The sequence below is a fragment of the Acanthopagrus latus genome, chromosome 11, assembly GCF_904848185.1.
Source record: "Acanthopagrus latus isolate v.2019 chromosome 11, fAcaLat1.1, whole genome shotgun sequence".
Classification (NCBI taxonomy): domain Eukaryota; kingdom Metazoa; phylum Chordata; class Actinopteri; order Spariformes; family Sparidae; genus Acanthopagrus; species Acanthopagrus latus.
The window spans coordinates 31,257,705-31,276,509 of record NC_051049.1 but is presented as its reverse complement, the minus strand read 5'-3'; the positions used below and the strand labels follow the sequence as shown (position 1 = coordinate 31,276,509).

Below are 18,805 nucleotides of genomic sequence, written 5' to 3'. Positions count from 1 at the left end.
GCTCTACAGCGGGTGATTAAAACCACCAGAACATCACAGGTACCTTCTACAGAGCATCAGTGGAGTAAGCTTTTGTTAATCATGTAGCCAATCAAAACCAACATGCACTGAATGACCCAACAACCAGGAACACATACAACTTTCTACAAAACAACAGCATAAGTAGGTCTACATTAAATAGGAGAGGGTGCATGACAATTAGTGTGTTTACAGGAGGGAGGAAACACCAGAGACCATCTCTCTCTCTCTCTCCAGAACATGTGTGATTCGCCATAGATTTATTGTCCATTACTTAATCTTTTGTGGATCATGTCATCTTCTCGGACAGATTAAAAACAAAGAAAAGTTAAAAGTGTTAAAATGGGTCACCAAATACACTTAACCCTAAACCACTGGTGGTTGTTACATACTTGGGCAGCCCACCTACCTAAAGTGTACATGAGCAAAACACTGTTCTAAATTTACAGAGCCCAATTAATTCCTACATAACTGTACATCTGTATGTCAAGATCTGCTAGGGCCCTAAATATCTTTAGCCAGATCATTAGCACATGATGTGGTGCTGCTCATACTGCTTGTGTCACCAGGGGGTGCAATAATCAACACAACATGAGAGTACCTTGTAGCTGGTTTTAGTAGGATCATGAACATACAACATACAGCACTGGCACTACTTCACTGTTGTATACGAAGATAAAATACATCACTTCATGTGCTACAGCATCTTCTTCTTTTTGGACATTTTATTTTACTGCAAACATCACTTGTTTCAGCCAGCATTTGCATTTACAATTATACACCAAGGTCCAATAGAACATGTTTTGTTCAGTAACTTAAGCAACAGAAGATACAAGTACATGTCAGCTCGTTAATGCAACATGTGTGCAAAATTACAAAGGATTATACAGAGCTACCCCGTATTATGAAAAGTAAAATGGAAGCCATAGCAGTCTGCTCCTGCACACACGGCCACACACAAACATAAACATGCCTGCACAGACACACACACACACACTCACACGCCTGCATACACACACACCTTCTCATATGTCTTTAGCTCTACTGTTGCTGTTGTAAACTAGAGGCGGAAGGAAGGCTTTAACATGACTCACACACACCTACACAGCAAAACATAGATTCATAGCTTTGCCAAAACACCCACACACACACAGACTACCACTCAAACACAAATGTGGTAAACCAATGAACACTATAAGTGCAGTTTGAAACAACGCAGCCTGTGTGCTAGCCACCTTCGTGCTGCTGTGAGCCTTGAGACCAGTTGCCAAGGGGTAAGAGGTCAATTAATAACTGTTGAGCAGGCAGAGAGTGGGCGGCTGTGTCAGTTCATCTGAGTTTAGCAGAGGACGAGGGGCTGCTGACCAACACTTTAATACCATTCATCTGGCAGCTTGTTGGAAAATGTCCCAGAAGCAGCACACACTCAGGTGATGAGCAGATTTTATTCTCACAACATTATGGTTGCTGCTGATATGACTACTGACCTCTGACCCCGTCACATTCTCATACTGCCCCTGCACCGCAACCAATGCTCCAGACACACAGATCAGTGACTTAGGTGTGGGTGAAGTGCATCTAAATCTGCTGATCCAGTCAGACCTGACCAGCACTGACAGCATAGTTTACTGGCTATATCCTCTCCTCTTCCTCTGGATGAGGAAGAGGCCCAGCATGGACCACAATCCTGAGAGCTCATGTATCAGAGGGAACAATCCTTTTCAATATACATGATGCACCCGCTACTAAAAGACAATCAGTTATCTAAATGCAAGTTATATGCTAGCTGCTGGTCTCTGTACCATTGTATTAGAGTTATTGTGTTATTTGGAAGGAGCAAATCAGAGGACAGCACCACACTGAGGTGCCTCACAGATGCTTTAAAGGATACATTTAATAATAATTTTTAATAAGTGTTTCCATCAGTTGTTAGTACTTTGTATTCACAAAGCCCATTCCTGAGATTTGAGAACATGGTGTTTTATCTACAAATACAGTGTAACAACAGAAACACAACTAGCTGACAGTCAGGCAACACTGGACTGAGATATCTAAAGCAGTGGCTCTCAGCCTTTTTCAAGTGTTGGATCTCCTCAATGACATCCTCCGGGAGCAGGTCCCAGTCCCAGTCCTCCTCCTGCACTTGATAAAAACACGTATAGAGCCTAATGCAACTTATTTAACATAATTAAATACATCTGGTTAACAGGGAGCCAGTTTTGGTTGGTCAGCTGTGCTCTGATGGTCGTGTCCACAGGGGTGTTGTGTTAAGAGCAGGCAACGCTACCCAGCTCTGCACGCTTCACCAAAACAGGTGACATCATCGGACAATGATCTGGGATCAAACTGGACTGACATAACAACTTGGAAGGAGGGAAGCCTTCTCTAATATTAGAAACACAGCTCAGCAAAGGCATTTCTGTGGACATTTATGTGAGAAAAAATCCATTCAGCTGCAGAGTGTGTATTCATTTTAACTTGACAAGAGTCAGTTTTGTTAGTTCTACAGGCGTTTACAGAGGTGGAGTATTGCGGCAGATTGCAGCCTTATTTGCATTAAGTAGCGAAAATTCCTGACTGATTGTTGTATGAACTCATCAATTTTGGCTACTAAAATGCCTCCAGTGTACATTAGAACTGATATGACAGCAGAGAAATGTAAAAACTCCCATCACCTGTTTCCAGTGTTGAGGAATGATTATCACAGGTACAGAGTTTTGTAACCTTTTGTTATGGTACATATTTAGATATTTAGAGACTAATTAAGTGAGGAGTACAGAGGAGTAATAAAGCTCTTCATCACATGTTGCAATGACCACTATCATGATCAGTATCAACAGAACCAGACAATGGACCAAAGATGAATATCAGCAGAACCAAAGAGCTTGTGGTCAATTACAATGCTTAAAATTGGGGAAATTGGTAGATTTAGATTTAACATTTAGTTTTGACATTTAGATTTAGTTTTAAAGGGATATTCCGCCCCCCCCTCGAGAGATAAAGTTTGCAGACCACTAGCTTACGTAGTTTTAGCATCCTCAGAAACGACCGCACAACAATACACTGCAGTAAATGGGTCCAAGTATAAATCGGCATCAAAAAGCCACAAATAAACCAGCACCAAACTTCAGCAACATTAGAAACAGAGTCCCAGCACATATTTCGCGGCATCAAACATTTGATATCATTGCTTGCTTTGTCAGAAAAGATAAACTTTTTGATGGCGATTTATACTTGGACCCATATACTTAGACCAACTTACACCAGAATATCCCTTTAACATGTAGTATAAAGTGACTACAAGGAACTTTTATTTCATGACAGTTCAAGTGGTGTGAGCACCACGTCCTTGAATTGCTAAGAGCTTGATCTGGGTAATGTGTGCATTCTTTTTTAAAAGCAATTGTTTGTAAATTCAGCTGTTTGCAGCATAGGGATGGGGTAATGTATCCATTTGTGTCAATGCTGTACTATGACAACCTTTAAACAAAGTGTCACCAATATAATGGCAAGGGAAACAATGGCAGCACAGTAGGTCAAAGTTGGCACATGGGGTCAGTCTGTGTGGTTCATAATTTGGCCGTTTCCTCCTCCAAGTATTGTCTGTCTTACCTCAAAGTTGGTTTTAATCTGACTGCTCATGTTTCTTCATCTGTCAGACTTAACTTTATCGGTGCTGTAGTGCTTCCTGATCCCAGCTATTAACTTGCCAGTATAATGTTATGTATGGACATAATGATCAAAATACAACAATAAGACTGATTTATCCTTTGAATGCATTGGACTGAACATAACCCTTCTTGATATTAGTTTTCTTGGCAGTTTCCATATGATTCAATCACTGTAGAGTCTCTGCCAGTGTGAAACAACCCTACTCTTTAAGCTGAAGGGCCTTGTTGAGCACTGGGGCAGCCCTGGTTCTTGCTAGCTATTGTCTTGGCCTGGGTGTGAGGGAGAGGAAGAAATGGTCCATCAGGTGTCAGAGTGAATACTTGTCAAATGGAGCAAAACAGCCCAGTTAAATAGAAAGATCCAGAGCGGAGAGAGTAGGATTAATTGGCCATTATTGGTTGATGTGTTAGAGTTCCAAATGACCCAGTTTAGCTGGCGACCTTCCTCAGTGTCCCTGCATAGACACTATAAGACAGCTATTTAGGTTGACTGAACACTTAACAAGCACACGAGTGCTTCATATTTTAGTAATAGTGAATAATACAAAATACTGTTAGCAGCCCAGTGTGCTGTCCTTATTTACACAATCCCCAGTGTTTCTCTCCTATTTTGTCATATATTAGACCAACATATTTGTACCAACACTCCAACTAGGTATAGATTACAAATCCACTTAACTAATCTGTGTCAGCTTCTTAATCAGGTCCACAGTCACAATAGCTGTAAACTCTGTTAAAGAGTCATACCTCCAATAACAGGACAACTTTGTCTTTGTCTCAGTCTGTGGAGTCAATAAAGGAAACTAACAGAGATGTTGAAAATCCACCAGGCTAATGCTCTCATTAGTGCCAGACCTTAGTAGCAGCTTTATAATCTATGGGAAACATACAGGGGGAAGCACACTACAATATACAGTATCTGTTGTATGATCCAATTAAGGAAGGCATCCACCAGATGACAGAACACAGTTTACAAAACAGGCTAATGACCCTACACACCTACACTTCTTATTCCAACTTGTGAACATGTGAAATATAATCTAGTCTTGATAAAAATATTACAATAATATAAATATGAAATGCAAGTCTCCCTCAACAACAATCCAAGTCACAATGTAGAATTTTGTGAAATTCAAACACATTTATCTTATCTTATCTTGTATGCATTCGTGCTTATTTGTTGTTGGTGTCAAAGATGATTATTGACATACTTTACAGGCTCAAATTAAAACAGTAACTGCAGTAACTCTTTTGTAAAAAAAAAAAAATGAAAAAATGAAAAAATTAACTGTGTCCCCTAAAAATGTAGTTTTGAAAATAATAATAAAAAAACATTATGAACAAAATCAGTAATCTTTATTTAATCTTCATACAAACAGAGTTAGATTATATGTTTCTGAATGATGAGTGTGAGGCTACACCCAGTAGTAGGTTAGTTTAGTTTAGCACACACGCTGTAAATAGGGAAACAGCCTGGTGACTAAATCTACCTATGAGCACCTTTAAATCTCAACATGTAACAAGTCATCTCTCATCTTCTTTGATCCAGTTCAGGGTCATGCGACTAGTTCTGTGTGACATTGAACATGAACATTTTTTTAATGTTACCTCTTCATCAAGGCACACAGCTTATAATTTACATTAACACAACAATGAATAACACACAAATAAAATCACCCAAATATATATAAATACTGCCACACCGACGAGCTCACCTGCTCTTTTATATTCACAATTTCCTCTCCCTCAAGTACTAATGTTCTCCCCCTTGTGTTAATGGTTTTTGCTTGTATTTTTCTCACGGTTGGTTTGTAAAACACTTACTCAACAGCAGAGCTGGCTCTGGGCTTGTGAGGACTGTGGTCTATAGTAACGCCTCTTCTGTTGTTCTGCTGAAACCCAGTCACATAGCGATGGCGCAACAGATCTACACACCTCATAAATGATTGGCTGTCCGCATGTCACTTGTAGCATGCACCGTTATCAAGGGATATAACCCTGATCCAGGGCATATTCACTATGTGAAGTTTGTTTGCATTTAATCCATACTTGTGAAACTATCAAACTTTTTATCAACCTACTTTCTTATAGCTATAGACGTTGTGTCTTCACATTGCTTTTGTTTCAACTCCAAGGCCTGCGGCTGTATAATGTCCCACGTGTTGAGCACCATTGAAGAACACATAACATTGAAGTGATCCATGAAAACAAGCTTGAGCCCCAACGTCAAATTCATTTCTAAACCTTTCATTTAAAATGCCCTATTCTACGCTCTCATCAACAATCATTAACATAAAACAACAACAATGCAGTTTGAAGCAACATCTCTCTAAAAGAAAGGAATCTCTGTCTGTCCGTCTCTCTGTCTGTGTATGTGTGCCTCAAATATCTCTGCAGATCAGGATCAAACTGAGAGTTTCAACATGGCTATTGCGTGGTTCAAGGGTGTGCAATGTCGCCTAGTGAGAACAGGGTGTTGGGGGAATCACTTTTTTTTCTCTTTTTCATCAAACCGTAGTTTTTGCAATTTACCACAACTTCTTACCACAATTTCATTGCATAAAACTGCATAAATATGTTGCATATTCCATCGCATTTTTTAAGAAAATGTGCCAGGAAAAATCCAGGATTTTTGCCCGCAACAACAACAAAAAAACTCCCCTTGTCCCATGTTAAATTAATACAAATTTAATTTAAACATTTAAGTGAGATTGCTTCAGTCCATTTGTTAGAAAAGACAGCAGAGATTACAATAGATTTGAGCCACTCTGACACCTCCACTGCAATAAAGCAGCATCCAAACCAGGAGGGAAGCCCTGATCCTGGCATTGCTAATGGTTTCCTTAGCCTCCTCTTCAATAGGTCAGGCTGCACCGTTTGCATTTCTTCTGCCAGGGTATTTCTCTCACTGAAATCACTGCAACACTGTTGCTGGGAGACTACTGAGCAGTCTAACAACACTTTTATAAGGTATGAATAGGATGAGGGTCCTGGAAACACACAGAAGGACAAATGATCCTCAAATTATTCACCACAAAGTGCTTTACCAACAAGACAAATTGGAAATAAAAACAGGGTTACGCAGTATGTTTCTATATCAATTGATAACAAATACAAGCAAAAACACTGAAAGAAATAGTGCCTGAAAGTACAACAGATATACAACGAGTTATTAAATGTTCATATAAGATAGCTTACATATAAAAATATTTTTTTGATATGGACAGTATTTAAAAGAGGTCACTGAGCCTGAGATCCTCAGTTAGCATCTCCATAAACAAAGGAGTAGCAAACCAGGACTCCAATTTTTTTAGGTGAGCAAAAGTATAGGAACAGGTAGACTTAAAATAGATTAGAGTAAATAATGCTTAAAATTCAGTTGCAATAAGCCTGTGACCCAGTGATGCTGCACGATGAAGGATCTTTTTTCTCCACACATTAGCATTTCCATCACTTTGGTAAAGGTTCATCTTTGTCTCATCAGTTCATAAAATTTTGTCCCAGAAGTTTTGAGCCTCATCTCCATACTTTTTGGCAAATTCTAATCTGACCTTTCTGTTCTTATTGCTAATGATGGGTTTGCATCTTCTGGTGTGGCCTCTGTACCTTTGTTCCCAAAGTCATCTGCGAACATTGGATTGTGATACCTTCACTCCTGCTCTCTGGAGGTCGTTTGTGATGTCACGCAAAATCTGGAGCTGACATTAAACGCTATTTATAGTTTGAATAATCAATGCAATAGGACACACCTGGGTAGCAAAAAAACACCTGTCGGTCACATGCTCCAATAACTTGACAAATGGATGGGTTCAAACAAATGTTGTTATCCTCTAAGTTTTGTAACAGATCAGGAAATACATGGGAATGGGAGCTGAAATGATGATCTCTTGTCTCATATTCATCTTTTGGTGTCAAACCAAGATGTTTTCAGTGTACAGCAAAAATAAAGGAATTGGCCTCACTGATCCAGTAGTTTAGAGGGGACTGTATATGTCACCTTGTTTTTTAGTTGACTAATAGCTAAACTGCTAGGCTATTAATGTTCTGTGATATCCGGCACTTTATGTCTGATAGGCAGGATGAAACATTCACAAGGTTAGCTGAAACACTGGGTCAAGGGGGACAAAACAACTGACAATCATCCACTTTACAGTGAGAAATTAATGTAATGTAGGACGTAAGTGTGGCACACTGGTGAAATACGTAGAGATTCTTCATGGCAGACATTCTGATTTGTAATCTGGAAAATCCTGTGTGCTTGCAGGAGTAGTAAGAGTAATAGATGACAGCTGAACTGAAGTTTTACGAACAGTCACATCACAGCTTCCTTCAATCTGACTGTATCATCTAATCTGCACCTTCAGACTATAGCCCTCTGCCTCCATCTCCATCATCACAATACACACACACACACACACACACACACACACACACACACACACACACAATTTTGCGTGTACTTTGTACATGCTTCATCACATGAGGGGAAACAACATTAGAACAAAGGATGGGGGAACTGTTTTTGCTCAGTTTACAGCAGCACACCATGTCCTTAGAGTCGCACACTGAGGTGGTTCCTCTGAGAGAAGCTGTGGAGTTAATGTGCTGTCCTGTCCTGAGGCTTCAACCTGAGACCTCCTCTGTCTCGCCACACTGTCCTGCTTATGCCTCTCTCTATGATCATATCAGTGATGATCCTGGCAGACACTGATGGATGAGAGTGGATCAGATTCAACACTAAAACCTTCTTACTATGAGGCGACTGAGCTCAGCACCATGCTGGCTGCAGTCAGAACAAACACAGGAAAAACTGAAGAGAAAACAAACTATAAAAATGTCAGTTCATCTGCAACCACCAAGCAATCATACAAGGCTGAGAGTGACATCTAACAGTTGTCACACACTATCCTCTATCAAACTGTCACAAATACTTCATATAAAGTTAAGTCTCCATGTCCAAAGCTATCCCAAGCATTTGAGCACCCTAAAACTGTTTACATCATGTGTTCAGACTTCACCTCGACCCTGCATAGCATGACTCCCTCCCAACCCCCCCAAAAAGAAAAAAATAAAATTGTATGCACTTGTATGTTTGTATCGTTAGCACTTCTATCATAGCACTTATGCACTTAAAGAATTTTTGACAAATAGCAGTTATGATCCTCAGATGAGGGCTTGACAATTGTTTCTATATTTCTTTTACTCCATCATTCAAAGCGTCTGGTAAGTGCCCTAAATGTATATGTATATGTAATGTAAATGTAAATGTAAATATGAGGAAGTTTGACTCAAAACTGGCTGCAGCTACCACAGCACTGATAGGCTGACGCTCTGTCAATTATGCAAACACATGCCCAAACTTCAACATTTCTACCTGCAAAAATGTATACAACAAGGAAGTGTACGTTGCCCGGAATGGTGTCACCAGGGCCCCACCTTAGAGCCAGGCCTGGGGTAGGAGCTCGTAGGCACCTGGTGGCCAGGTCTTTGCCCATGGGACTCAGCTGGGCGCAGCCCTAACAAGCAACCTGGGCCTGCCCTCCAGTAGGCTCACCACCCGCAGGAGGGTTCAGAGGGGGCAGTGTGATTTGGGTGGCAGTCGTGGGCGGGGACCCTGACAACCCAATCCTTGGATGGTGATGCTAGCCATGGGGACATGGAATGTCACCTCGCTTGGGGGGAAAGAGCCTGAGCTAGTGCGGGAGGTTGTGCAGTACCGGCTAGAGATAGTCGGGATCACCTCCATGCACAGTCTGGATTCTATTCTGGAGTTGCCCGTGGTGAGAGGCGGAGAGTTGGTGTGGGTTTGCTTATAGCTCAGCTGCCATGTGCTGGAGTTCACCCCAGTGAACGAGAGGGTCGTCTCCCTGCGCCTTTGGGTCAGGGATAGGTCTTTCACTGTTGTTGCAGCTTATGGGCCGAACAGCAGTGCAGAGTACCTGGCATTCTTGGAGGCCCTGGGAGGGGTCCTGGAGAGTGCTCCAACCGGGGACTCCGTTGTTCTACTGGGGGACTTCAATGCTTACATGGGCAGAGACAATGTTACCTGGAGGGGTGTGACTGGGAGGAACGTCCTCCCCGATCTCAACCCGAGTGGTGTTTTGTTCCTGGACTTCTGTGCTAGTCACAGTTTGTCCATAACAAACACCATGTTCAACCATAAGGGTGTCCATATGTGCAATTGGCACCAGGATGCCCTAGGACGGAGGTCAATGATTGACTTTGTAGTCGTGTCATCTGACCTCCGGCTGTATGTCTTGAACACTCAGTAGAAGAGAGGGGCTGAGCTGTCAACTGTTTACCACCTGGTGGTGAGTTGGATCCGCTGGCAGGGGAGGAAGCTGGACAGACCCAAACACATCATGGGGGTCTGCTGGGAACGTCTGGCTAACCCCTCTGTCAAGGAGGTTTTCAACTCCCCCCTCCGGGAGAGCTTTGACCAGATCCCAAGGGAGGCTGGGGACATCGAGTCTGAATGGACCATGTTGTCCACTTCCATTGCTGACATGACTGTCCAGAGCTGTGGCCATAAGGTCTTCAGTGCCTGTCGTGGTGGCAATCCCCGAACCCAGTGATGGACTGTGGAAGTAAGGGATGCTGTCAAGCTGAAGAAGGAGTCCTATCGAGCCTGGCTGGCTCGGGGGACTCCTGAGGCAGCTGACGTATACCGGCAGGCCAAGCGTGCGGCAGCACGGGTGGTTGCGGAGGCAAAAACACGGGTCTGGGAAAAGTTTGGAGAGGCCACGGAGGAGGACTTCCGGTAGGCCTTGAAGAAATTCTGGCAAACCATCTGGCGCCTCAGGAGGGGGAAGCAGTTCTCCACCAACACTGTTTACAGTGGAGGTGGAGCTGGATCTCATCTCTGCTTTTTGAAGATGATGAGGACCTCCAGAATGTCCTGGGGTGGTTTGCAGCTGAGTGTGAAGCAGGTGGCCGGCTCCCTCCAGGTTGGGGGAGAGCTCCTGCCTCAAGTGGAGGAGTTTAAGTATCTTGGGGTCTTGTTCACGAGTGAGGGAAGGAGGGAGCGTGAGATAGACAGGCAGATCGTTGCAGCAGCCGCAGTAATGCGGTCATTGTATCGGTCTGTCATGGTGAAGAGAGAGCTGAGCCGAAAGGCAAAGCTCTCGATTTACTGGTCAATCTACGTTGCTACCCTCACCTATGGCTATGAACTTTGGGTCATGACCGAAAGAATAAGATCCCGGATACAAGCGGCTGAAATGATGCTCCCTTAGAGAAAGGGTGAAGAGCTCTGTCACCCGGGGGGAGCTCGGAGTAGAGTCGCTGCTCCTCCACATCGAGAGGAGCCAGCTGAGGTGGCTCGTGCATCTGTTTCGGATGCCCCTGAGATGGCTCCCTCAGGAGGTGTTCCTGGCATGTCCCGCTGGGAGGAGAACCCGAGGAAGATCCCTTGGTCTGGCCTGGGAACGCCTTGGGATCCTCCCGGAAGAGCCAGGGAGAGGGAAATCTGGGTGTCCCTGCTCAGGCAGCTGCCCCTGCGACCCAGCCCTGGATAAGTGGAAGAAAATGGATGGATGGATGGATGGATAAATGTATACATCCTAAAACACACTCATCCTGTACTTTGTTCAGGTTGTTATTCTCTAGAGTGTGTGACGTGGCGCCAGGTTAGAGAAGATGGTTAGTTACATGCAAAGGCCCTGAGTCTGTATGGAACATAACATTAAGTTAGCAGTGCACCAGGGCCAACTACCAATAATCTGACTATAAAGTGGTCATGTTGTCATTCAAACAGTGAATAGACCAAATACATTCGACACACGTACGTAACATCAACCAAGTATGCCATACTGGATGGTCCATAAGCCCAGTTAAACGTCACCAGTGTTTGAAGTGAAAGATGCTGGTGGTTCCTTAGCTGATGAGCCAGTCTAGGGAAAGTTGTGTTTCCAGTGTTTAATAGGCCCACCCTGCTGTGCAGTATCCAATGAGAAGTTGGAGGACACTGGTTGTAGTTTGTCAAAATAGTTGAGATCCATTTACTCCAATCAAATATAAATACCAGTATGTACACACATGGAAAAGTTGAGATTCATACACTCCTGCCACACACAAATACAAGATGGACATTATACATATTCCTGAAATAATTCTGAAACATATCAAAGCTTTGCTTGCTGCATTGTGTTTGCCAAAAATTCAATGAAAAGTGTTAAACCATTACATTAAAGGTGTGTTGAAATAGGAAGTGAAGAGGAAACGGCAAAACTGTGTGTGTGTGAAAAAGAGGAACTCCACTCAAAGTTTTGTCTGTCACTTTGTCTCTAAGGATCAGAATGAGAATTAAGTATTATCTTTGCAAAGTAAAAGGGTGTGTAAGTTGTAACCAATGTATTGAAGTTTAGAGATCTAATGAAAATCAGTAAAGAAATGGTGTTGAGCTGAGGTCATGAGAAAGTGTTAAAGAACTGATCAGGTCAACATGAGGCAAAAAGGAAGTGTCAAAATCTGATCATGTTTTGGGCACGGGCACAGATTGTGGCCAAGGCATGTTAGATCATTATAAGGACATAATAAGGACATAAAACCCTGCCACTGTCCAAAGCAAGAGAGAAGTGTTATAAAATCTTAATCAAGGGGTCATCAACCAGTGAGTGGAGAGATGCAGAAAAAATGTCCTAATAAGGACACAAAACCAAGCCAGTGTCCGAAGCAAGAGTGTATATAACCTGAGGAGCAGAGCCAGCCCTTGGCCCACAGCAACATAACGTCAAAGCAAAGACTATTAAATAACGGAGAGGACTTTTTTTCTGTGTTCCTGGCTCGGTGCACTGTACCTGTCCTCTGTGAGGGGGGCGGGTCGAGAGACGAGCTGCCTGAATCTGACCGGCCGAGACCCCAAGACCAGGTGAGAAATTTACTGATACTGTAGTGGAATACAAAGTCCAAAACACTGAGTCCATCCAGCACCCAGTGAAGGAAAAGAAGGAAAGAAGAGGATGATGTGAAGAAGATACAGGTACAGTAACATCAATGTGATGATGAGCTCTTCAGATGCAATTTTAAAATATTTCAGCATCACCCCAGTGACACAGCATCAAGTGCTCCTGTCCCTCTACCTCAGCACAGCAGAGTGACACAGCATCAGGACTAAAGACTGACTGGACATCTGTTCTAACTGACAAAGTGAGATGAGAGTTAGTTCACAGAGGACCATTTCAAATAAAAAAGCAGTTACACATTTCCCAAAAACAAGGATGGGAGAGTGTCAACATGACTTTTGTAACACAGTCTTAGTCAATGCTGAAAAAATCCAAAGAAGCTGGCTGATGTACTCAAACAGAAATGATAGCTTGCACTGCCTCTGCTGCTAAATGTTTTCTTCAAAAGAATCCAGACTAAATAACGTAAGACTAAAGGACTGGAAAAATGCAAGCCACTTGCTGAAGGTTCATGAGGATAGCCAGGATCACAATACCTACATGGCAACATGGAAGGAGTTGGAGGTCGTTTTGCAAAGTGGTTGACAATAGATAAGAGAGAGATGGCACTCTGAGGCTGAGAGATAATATGTTTGCGCAATGCCTTATTTATATTGTATTTGTATCACTTGTTTCTTTGGTTCTTTGGTGTGATATTTTTGGGTTAGAAGAAATAAAATCTTGAATATATACATGCAGTTTCTGTGTCAGTGTATGAAAATTGATTGCGAAACTGACTGCGATCCAAGAGGGCGCTGGCTAAAATCTTGCCTCGGGCACCAAATTACTCAGGGCTGGCACTGCCGAGGAGCACGGACTAAAGTTCGTTCTTCCACTCACTCAAGTCTTGAAGCAACACCTGAGATGGAGAATGTGAGCAGAAAGGTCTTCAAGAAATCTTCAGCAGAAACAGACCATGGACTTAAGAGCACCACGGATTACCCCATTTTTGATATCATGCTGTGGATTATTGTGGATTACAAGTATTGTGATTTATCAATAAGTATTTTTTGATAATGACAGATCGTAATTGTGGTATTGTGCTGTATGCTTTGCCCTTGCTAAAGTCTATGCAATAAAACCTACGTAATGTAGTTAAAGTTGTGGACATTGATTTTATGTCTCTTAGATGGACGTAAAAGTTAGGTGTTAAGTGTGCATAATATCTTAAAGGTTCTTAAAGGTTATTCTAGCCTACCAAATTGAAACAGTCCCTTAGGGTTTACCAAAAGCCCTTAAAATCCAACCTAGCACCATACCAAGTGCACAGATCATTTAGAGGAGAGCTGCTATAATGGGCATGGCTGGTGGCCGTAGCTGACTCAAGGGCTATTCATGTCAGGTGCCAAACCAGAGGAAGCAGGGTAGATGTTCAGATTCAGGCATTTAGAAGCTAGGCGAGGCTCCTCAGCTTAGGAAATCCCTATCTAAATTCCCAGTTTTAAGCAACCTCTTGTAGGTTAAGGGATCTAACCAATGTTGTCTGGTCTGGTTGGTCACAGCTCTGTAATAATTTGCTTCATTTTCATGTTGTTTGCAGGGTTAACTAATAGACATAGTTAATTAGCAGCGTAAAGTAAATAACTTGGGAGTCCAGCTAGCTGCGCAGCTAACTGAGATAAATAGCTAACAGCAGCTGGGCTCATGTAAAGAGTCAGGTTAGCAGCAATTAAGGGTTGTTTGAATTCAATGTACTACACCTTTAGATGTAAAGAAGCTATTCGAGCCTGTATCTGTGTCTATTCTTCCCTTCATCTCTCTCTTCTGCTGTGTTCAGCAGTCCAACACTCTGATTTTAATCATGATTAAACAGTGTGTGTGTGTGTGTGTGTGTGTGTGTGTGTGTGCGTGTGTGTGTGTGTGTTCGTATAAGAGAAAGGAGGTAGGACCTGAACACTGGTCTACTAAAGACAAACATCAGACACGAGCTCTCCTGACCCTCATGCCAATACCTCAACTAAGGATATCTGCAACTTCAGTTTTTCTTTTCATTTAAGTAAACTACAAGTCTGTTCATCTAGAGCAACTTCCTTACTACAAACTGAGACATAAAGAATGTTTACCTGATCTCACTTGAGGATATCTTAAGTTCCACACCGATATGCAGCAATGTGCCAGTATACTTGGCTGAAAATACTAGCCATGTAAGTTAAACATATACCCACTGACTGTTTATAATAATATGGATGCAGTTATAAGGAAGGAGAGGTATCACAGGTCCAAATGTGTGAAGGAGAGGTATCACAGTTCCAAATGTGTGAAGGAGAGGTACCGCAGGTCCAAGTGTGTGCAGGAGAGGTATCACAGGTCCAAATGTGCGAAGGAGAGGTATCACAGTTCCAAATGTGTGAAGAAGAGGTATCACAGGTCCAAGTGTGTGAAGGAGAGGTACCGCAGGCCCGTGTGTGAAGGAGAGGTACCGCAGGTCCAAGTGTGTGAAGGAGAGGCACCGCAGGTCCAAGTGTGTGCAGGAGAGGTACAGCAGGTCCAAGTGTGTGAAGGAGAGGTACCGCAGGTCCAAAAGTGTGTGCAGGAGAGGTGTCGCAGGTCCAAGTGTGTGAAGGAGAGGTATCGCAGGTCCAAGTGTGTGCAGGAGAGGTATCACAGGTCTAAGTGTGTGAAGGAGAGGTATCACAAGTCCAAGTGTGTGCAGGAGAGGTATTGTTTATTTTTTACTATTACTGTTGTTGATTGTAATATTACTGTCTTTTGGCTGCTGCAACACAGAAATGTCCCTGTTTCAGGGACAAATAAAGGAATTCTGATTCTGACTCCGATCATGTGTGGAAAGTGACAAAGTTATGTTTTCTCTTTAGATTACATGATAACATAATCACCATCACTTAACAGGACACTGTCCCTAAAGTTTCGTGTTGAAGATCTTGCATTGATGATGGGAGAATAGGGCCACTGCACATCAGTTAGGGTTCAATAACAAACTCTTACCTATTTGCTTCACTGAATCTAGGTGGTGACTTTTTGGCTAGGTAGTATGAATCATTATAAATATTATAAAACACAAATCTTCATTGTATCCTTTTAATTATATTTATATTTATTTATCTTATTGTCTGTACTTAATAGACTATTTGGTATTTATGTATTGTTTCATAATTTCTCTATGCTGTCATATTTCTATTTTTGGACGAAGCAGCTGTAACATCACACAATTGCTCAATTTCAATCGGTAAAAGTAGTTCATTTCTGATTCTAATTCATGGTCAGTTTGTAACAATTTGTGAAAAGGTGAAACACAGAACACAGAAACACACTTTTAATGAAAAGCCAAAAGTCAGCATTTATTTTCCAAAGTAAATAAACAGAACACTGTGAAGAATTCATCATCCTTTACTTCATGACCATTAAATCCTTCTGTGACAATGTTTGACCTTGAAAACCTTCACGCCCAGTACCTGCTCAGAGCACCATCGCCACACATTCCTCCCAGAAAAGCTTTGTAGGAGGCCAAGGTGATCAGTCAGTGCTGCGGCTATATTGCCACAGGACATCCCACTTGACCTCCTGGCTGTAATTAATTCTCAATTCTTGGATAAAGACATGATGACTTCACAACTCTGAAATCACCACATGAACTACGCTGGTGTAAGAATCAGATTAAGTGTTCTGGCGACATATGGTGCCTTCTGGGTCATTAAAGCTGCAGTCTGGAGTTTGAGAGGAAAGTGGACTTAGTCAGAAACTTTGAACTTACAGCTCCCAGTTCCATCCTCCTTCCCCTCTGCTGCACTGCAGCCCTGCCTTCAAAGCCCCTGTGCTTGAGCAGACTTGTATCCACGGTAACAGAGGAAGCCAGATAACCAACATTGTGCATTCAAAATAACAACAACATAAGCCCTGATTGTTCTATTTCTGATCAATTCAACTAAATTACAATGACGAGTGCCTCATGCAGATCACTGTAAATATCCCAGTGTAAGATTTTTGCCATGCTGTCTTTCTGAAGCATGAGTAATGTTATTTCTCTAAACCAGGGGTGGGAAGCCTCCGACTGTTTGGTCATATCCATGGCATATTATCCATAAGTACACCCTCAAAAAATTAATTTAGGAAAATTATTTCAAATCTGCAATTAAATGCCCAGGGACGGGTGTCTGTCTTTCCGGGCCATGACCAAGGTCACTGAACACAACATCAGCGTAACTGTCATCGCATCGTGTCCTCAGTGACTGACAGGTGACAACAACAAGAGGAGACTAGCTAAAACGGAAGATGGCGAGTAAGAAGAGAAATGTTGATGCCGAGTGTTGCTCTTTCAAGGATAAATGGACAAATGAATTCTTCTTTGTGAAAGTGAAAGGCAAGTCCGTGTGCCTGGTGTGTGAAGACGCTGTAGCAGTAATGAAAAAGACAAACCTTGCGCGTCATTACAGTGTGAAACATGCAAAACTGGATGTGTTGAAAGGACAAGTGCCCGTGGATAAAGTTGTTGCTCTCTGATGGAGTTTGATTGGCCAGCAAGCAGTTTTATCCAAACTGCGAGCGGACCAGGACAACATGATGCAGGCTAGCTTCGTGGTGAGAGAGCTAATTATTAAGAAGCTGAAACGTCATGCGGAGGGTGAATTTGTGGATCGCCACAGCTGCTCGCGCCAGGAAAAAATCAAGCTGTTCCAAAGTGTTTATGTCAGAGAACCGTCGCAGATCGGATTACTGACATGGTACAAGACACTGAGACATCATTGAAGGATTCTGAAAGAGATTTCCAGTTTTTCTTTTCAAAACTGACTCTTGCAAAGACTCGGCTCCGCTCAAGACTGACTGACCCAAACCTGGACAACCAGCTGAGAGTAGCATCATCATCACTGCCACCTGACATCCGATGTCTCACCAAGGAGAAGCAGTTCCAGCCATCGTATTAGGTCACACTGATATGATAATGATACTAATAAGCAAGTTTCTTTGTTTCCACCTCAGACTGACAGTAGACAACCTAATAATGTACCTCAAATCATTTCAGAGCATTCTGATGTGAAAATAATCCATCACGCTGCACCTAAGAGGAGTGTGGCTTGTAAGCCTGCATTGATGCAGACTTGCTGTTTAACGGCTTTGTAACCTACTTGTCCTGAAGGCTCCCCCCACCTATCCACACTCCAGCAGCACTCAGCAACCAGAAGCTCTCAGCTCAGTCCTGCTGCCTCTCTCAGAGACAATTAAAGGTATTTTCCTGGCAGCACAGAGGCTGAAGGTAGATCAACCACATGTGGCATCAGAAGTCTCAGCTCAAGCATAGCAAACACCATGGACAGATCTGTGGACCTCCATCAGCTCCACTAAGTTCTCCTTAGCTCACTGACCCTCTGTTCTGTGTGCAGACTCAGACACGCACACACACACACACAGAGGTACAGTACTTTACAAAGAGCAATGATGATCTTCAGTGTAGTTTCTGATCTAAATCAGAACACCTTTAACTATAGACTGTGAGTGCCATTAGTTTTGGAATTATTTTTCAAGGTTTTATTGATAAACTCAAAAGCAGTATGTGAAAGTGAAAACTGTTCAAAAACCCTCCTTCACTGTCTGTCTGTGAGGTTGTCCTTGTTTTGCTCTATTCTGTATGAATGCTGCTGGCTCAGGTAGCAGGCTGTACTGATGTTACTGATCATGATGTCACATCCCTGCCATCAGTTTGTGAGGCTGTGTAAATACTGGCTAATCCGTCATATTGAGTAGGAAGTTGTGTCGCAGGGCTTTCAAGAAGTTACTTTTCAAAGTAAAAAGAATCGGTCTGACACAGGCCAGCAACTGGCTGAGGGCAGTGCCCTATAACATATTCATGATGTAGTAGAGTTTAGAGTGGCTCCATATTGCCTTGCATTAAATCATTGTTAAAAGTGCATTGTATGGGGGGCAATTTCACGCTTTAGGAGCCAGTAAAAGCATTTAAAAGTACCTATTATGATTTTGTGGTCCATAGTAATCACTAGCTCGAATGCTGCAGTGATTGACAAGCCTACAACATGAAAACAGTGCAAGCTGTTGGACATTTCATAATAGATATTTCAGTATAATAAATATATTTACATTTCACACAATGTGGCATTCTGCTCGGTGCCATTTTGATGCTGGTGCGATGGTGGAGAGACTAAACATGAGCGATTATATCATTGTGTCTGAATGACTCTACAGAGGTTGTTGGGGACTTAAACA

General features: G+C 42.5%; 1 protein-coding gene across 1 annotated transcript in view; it reads right to left on the bottom strand.

Moving 5' to 3' along the window:
* Positions 1-18,805, bottom strand: part of arhgap39 (Rho GTPase activating protein 39) — a 106,901-nt gene that overhangs the window by 19,759 nt on the left and 68,337 nt on the right. The gene's annotated exons all lie outside the window — the stretch shown is intronic.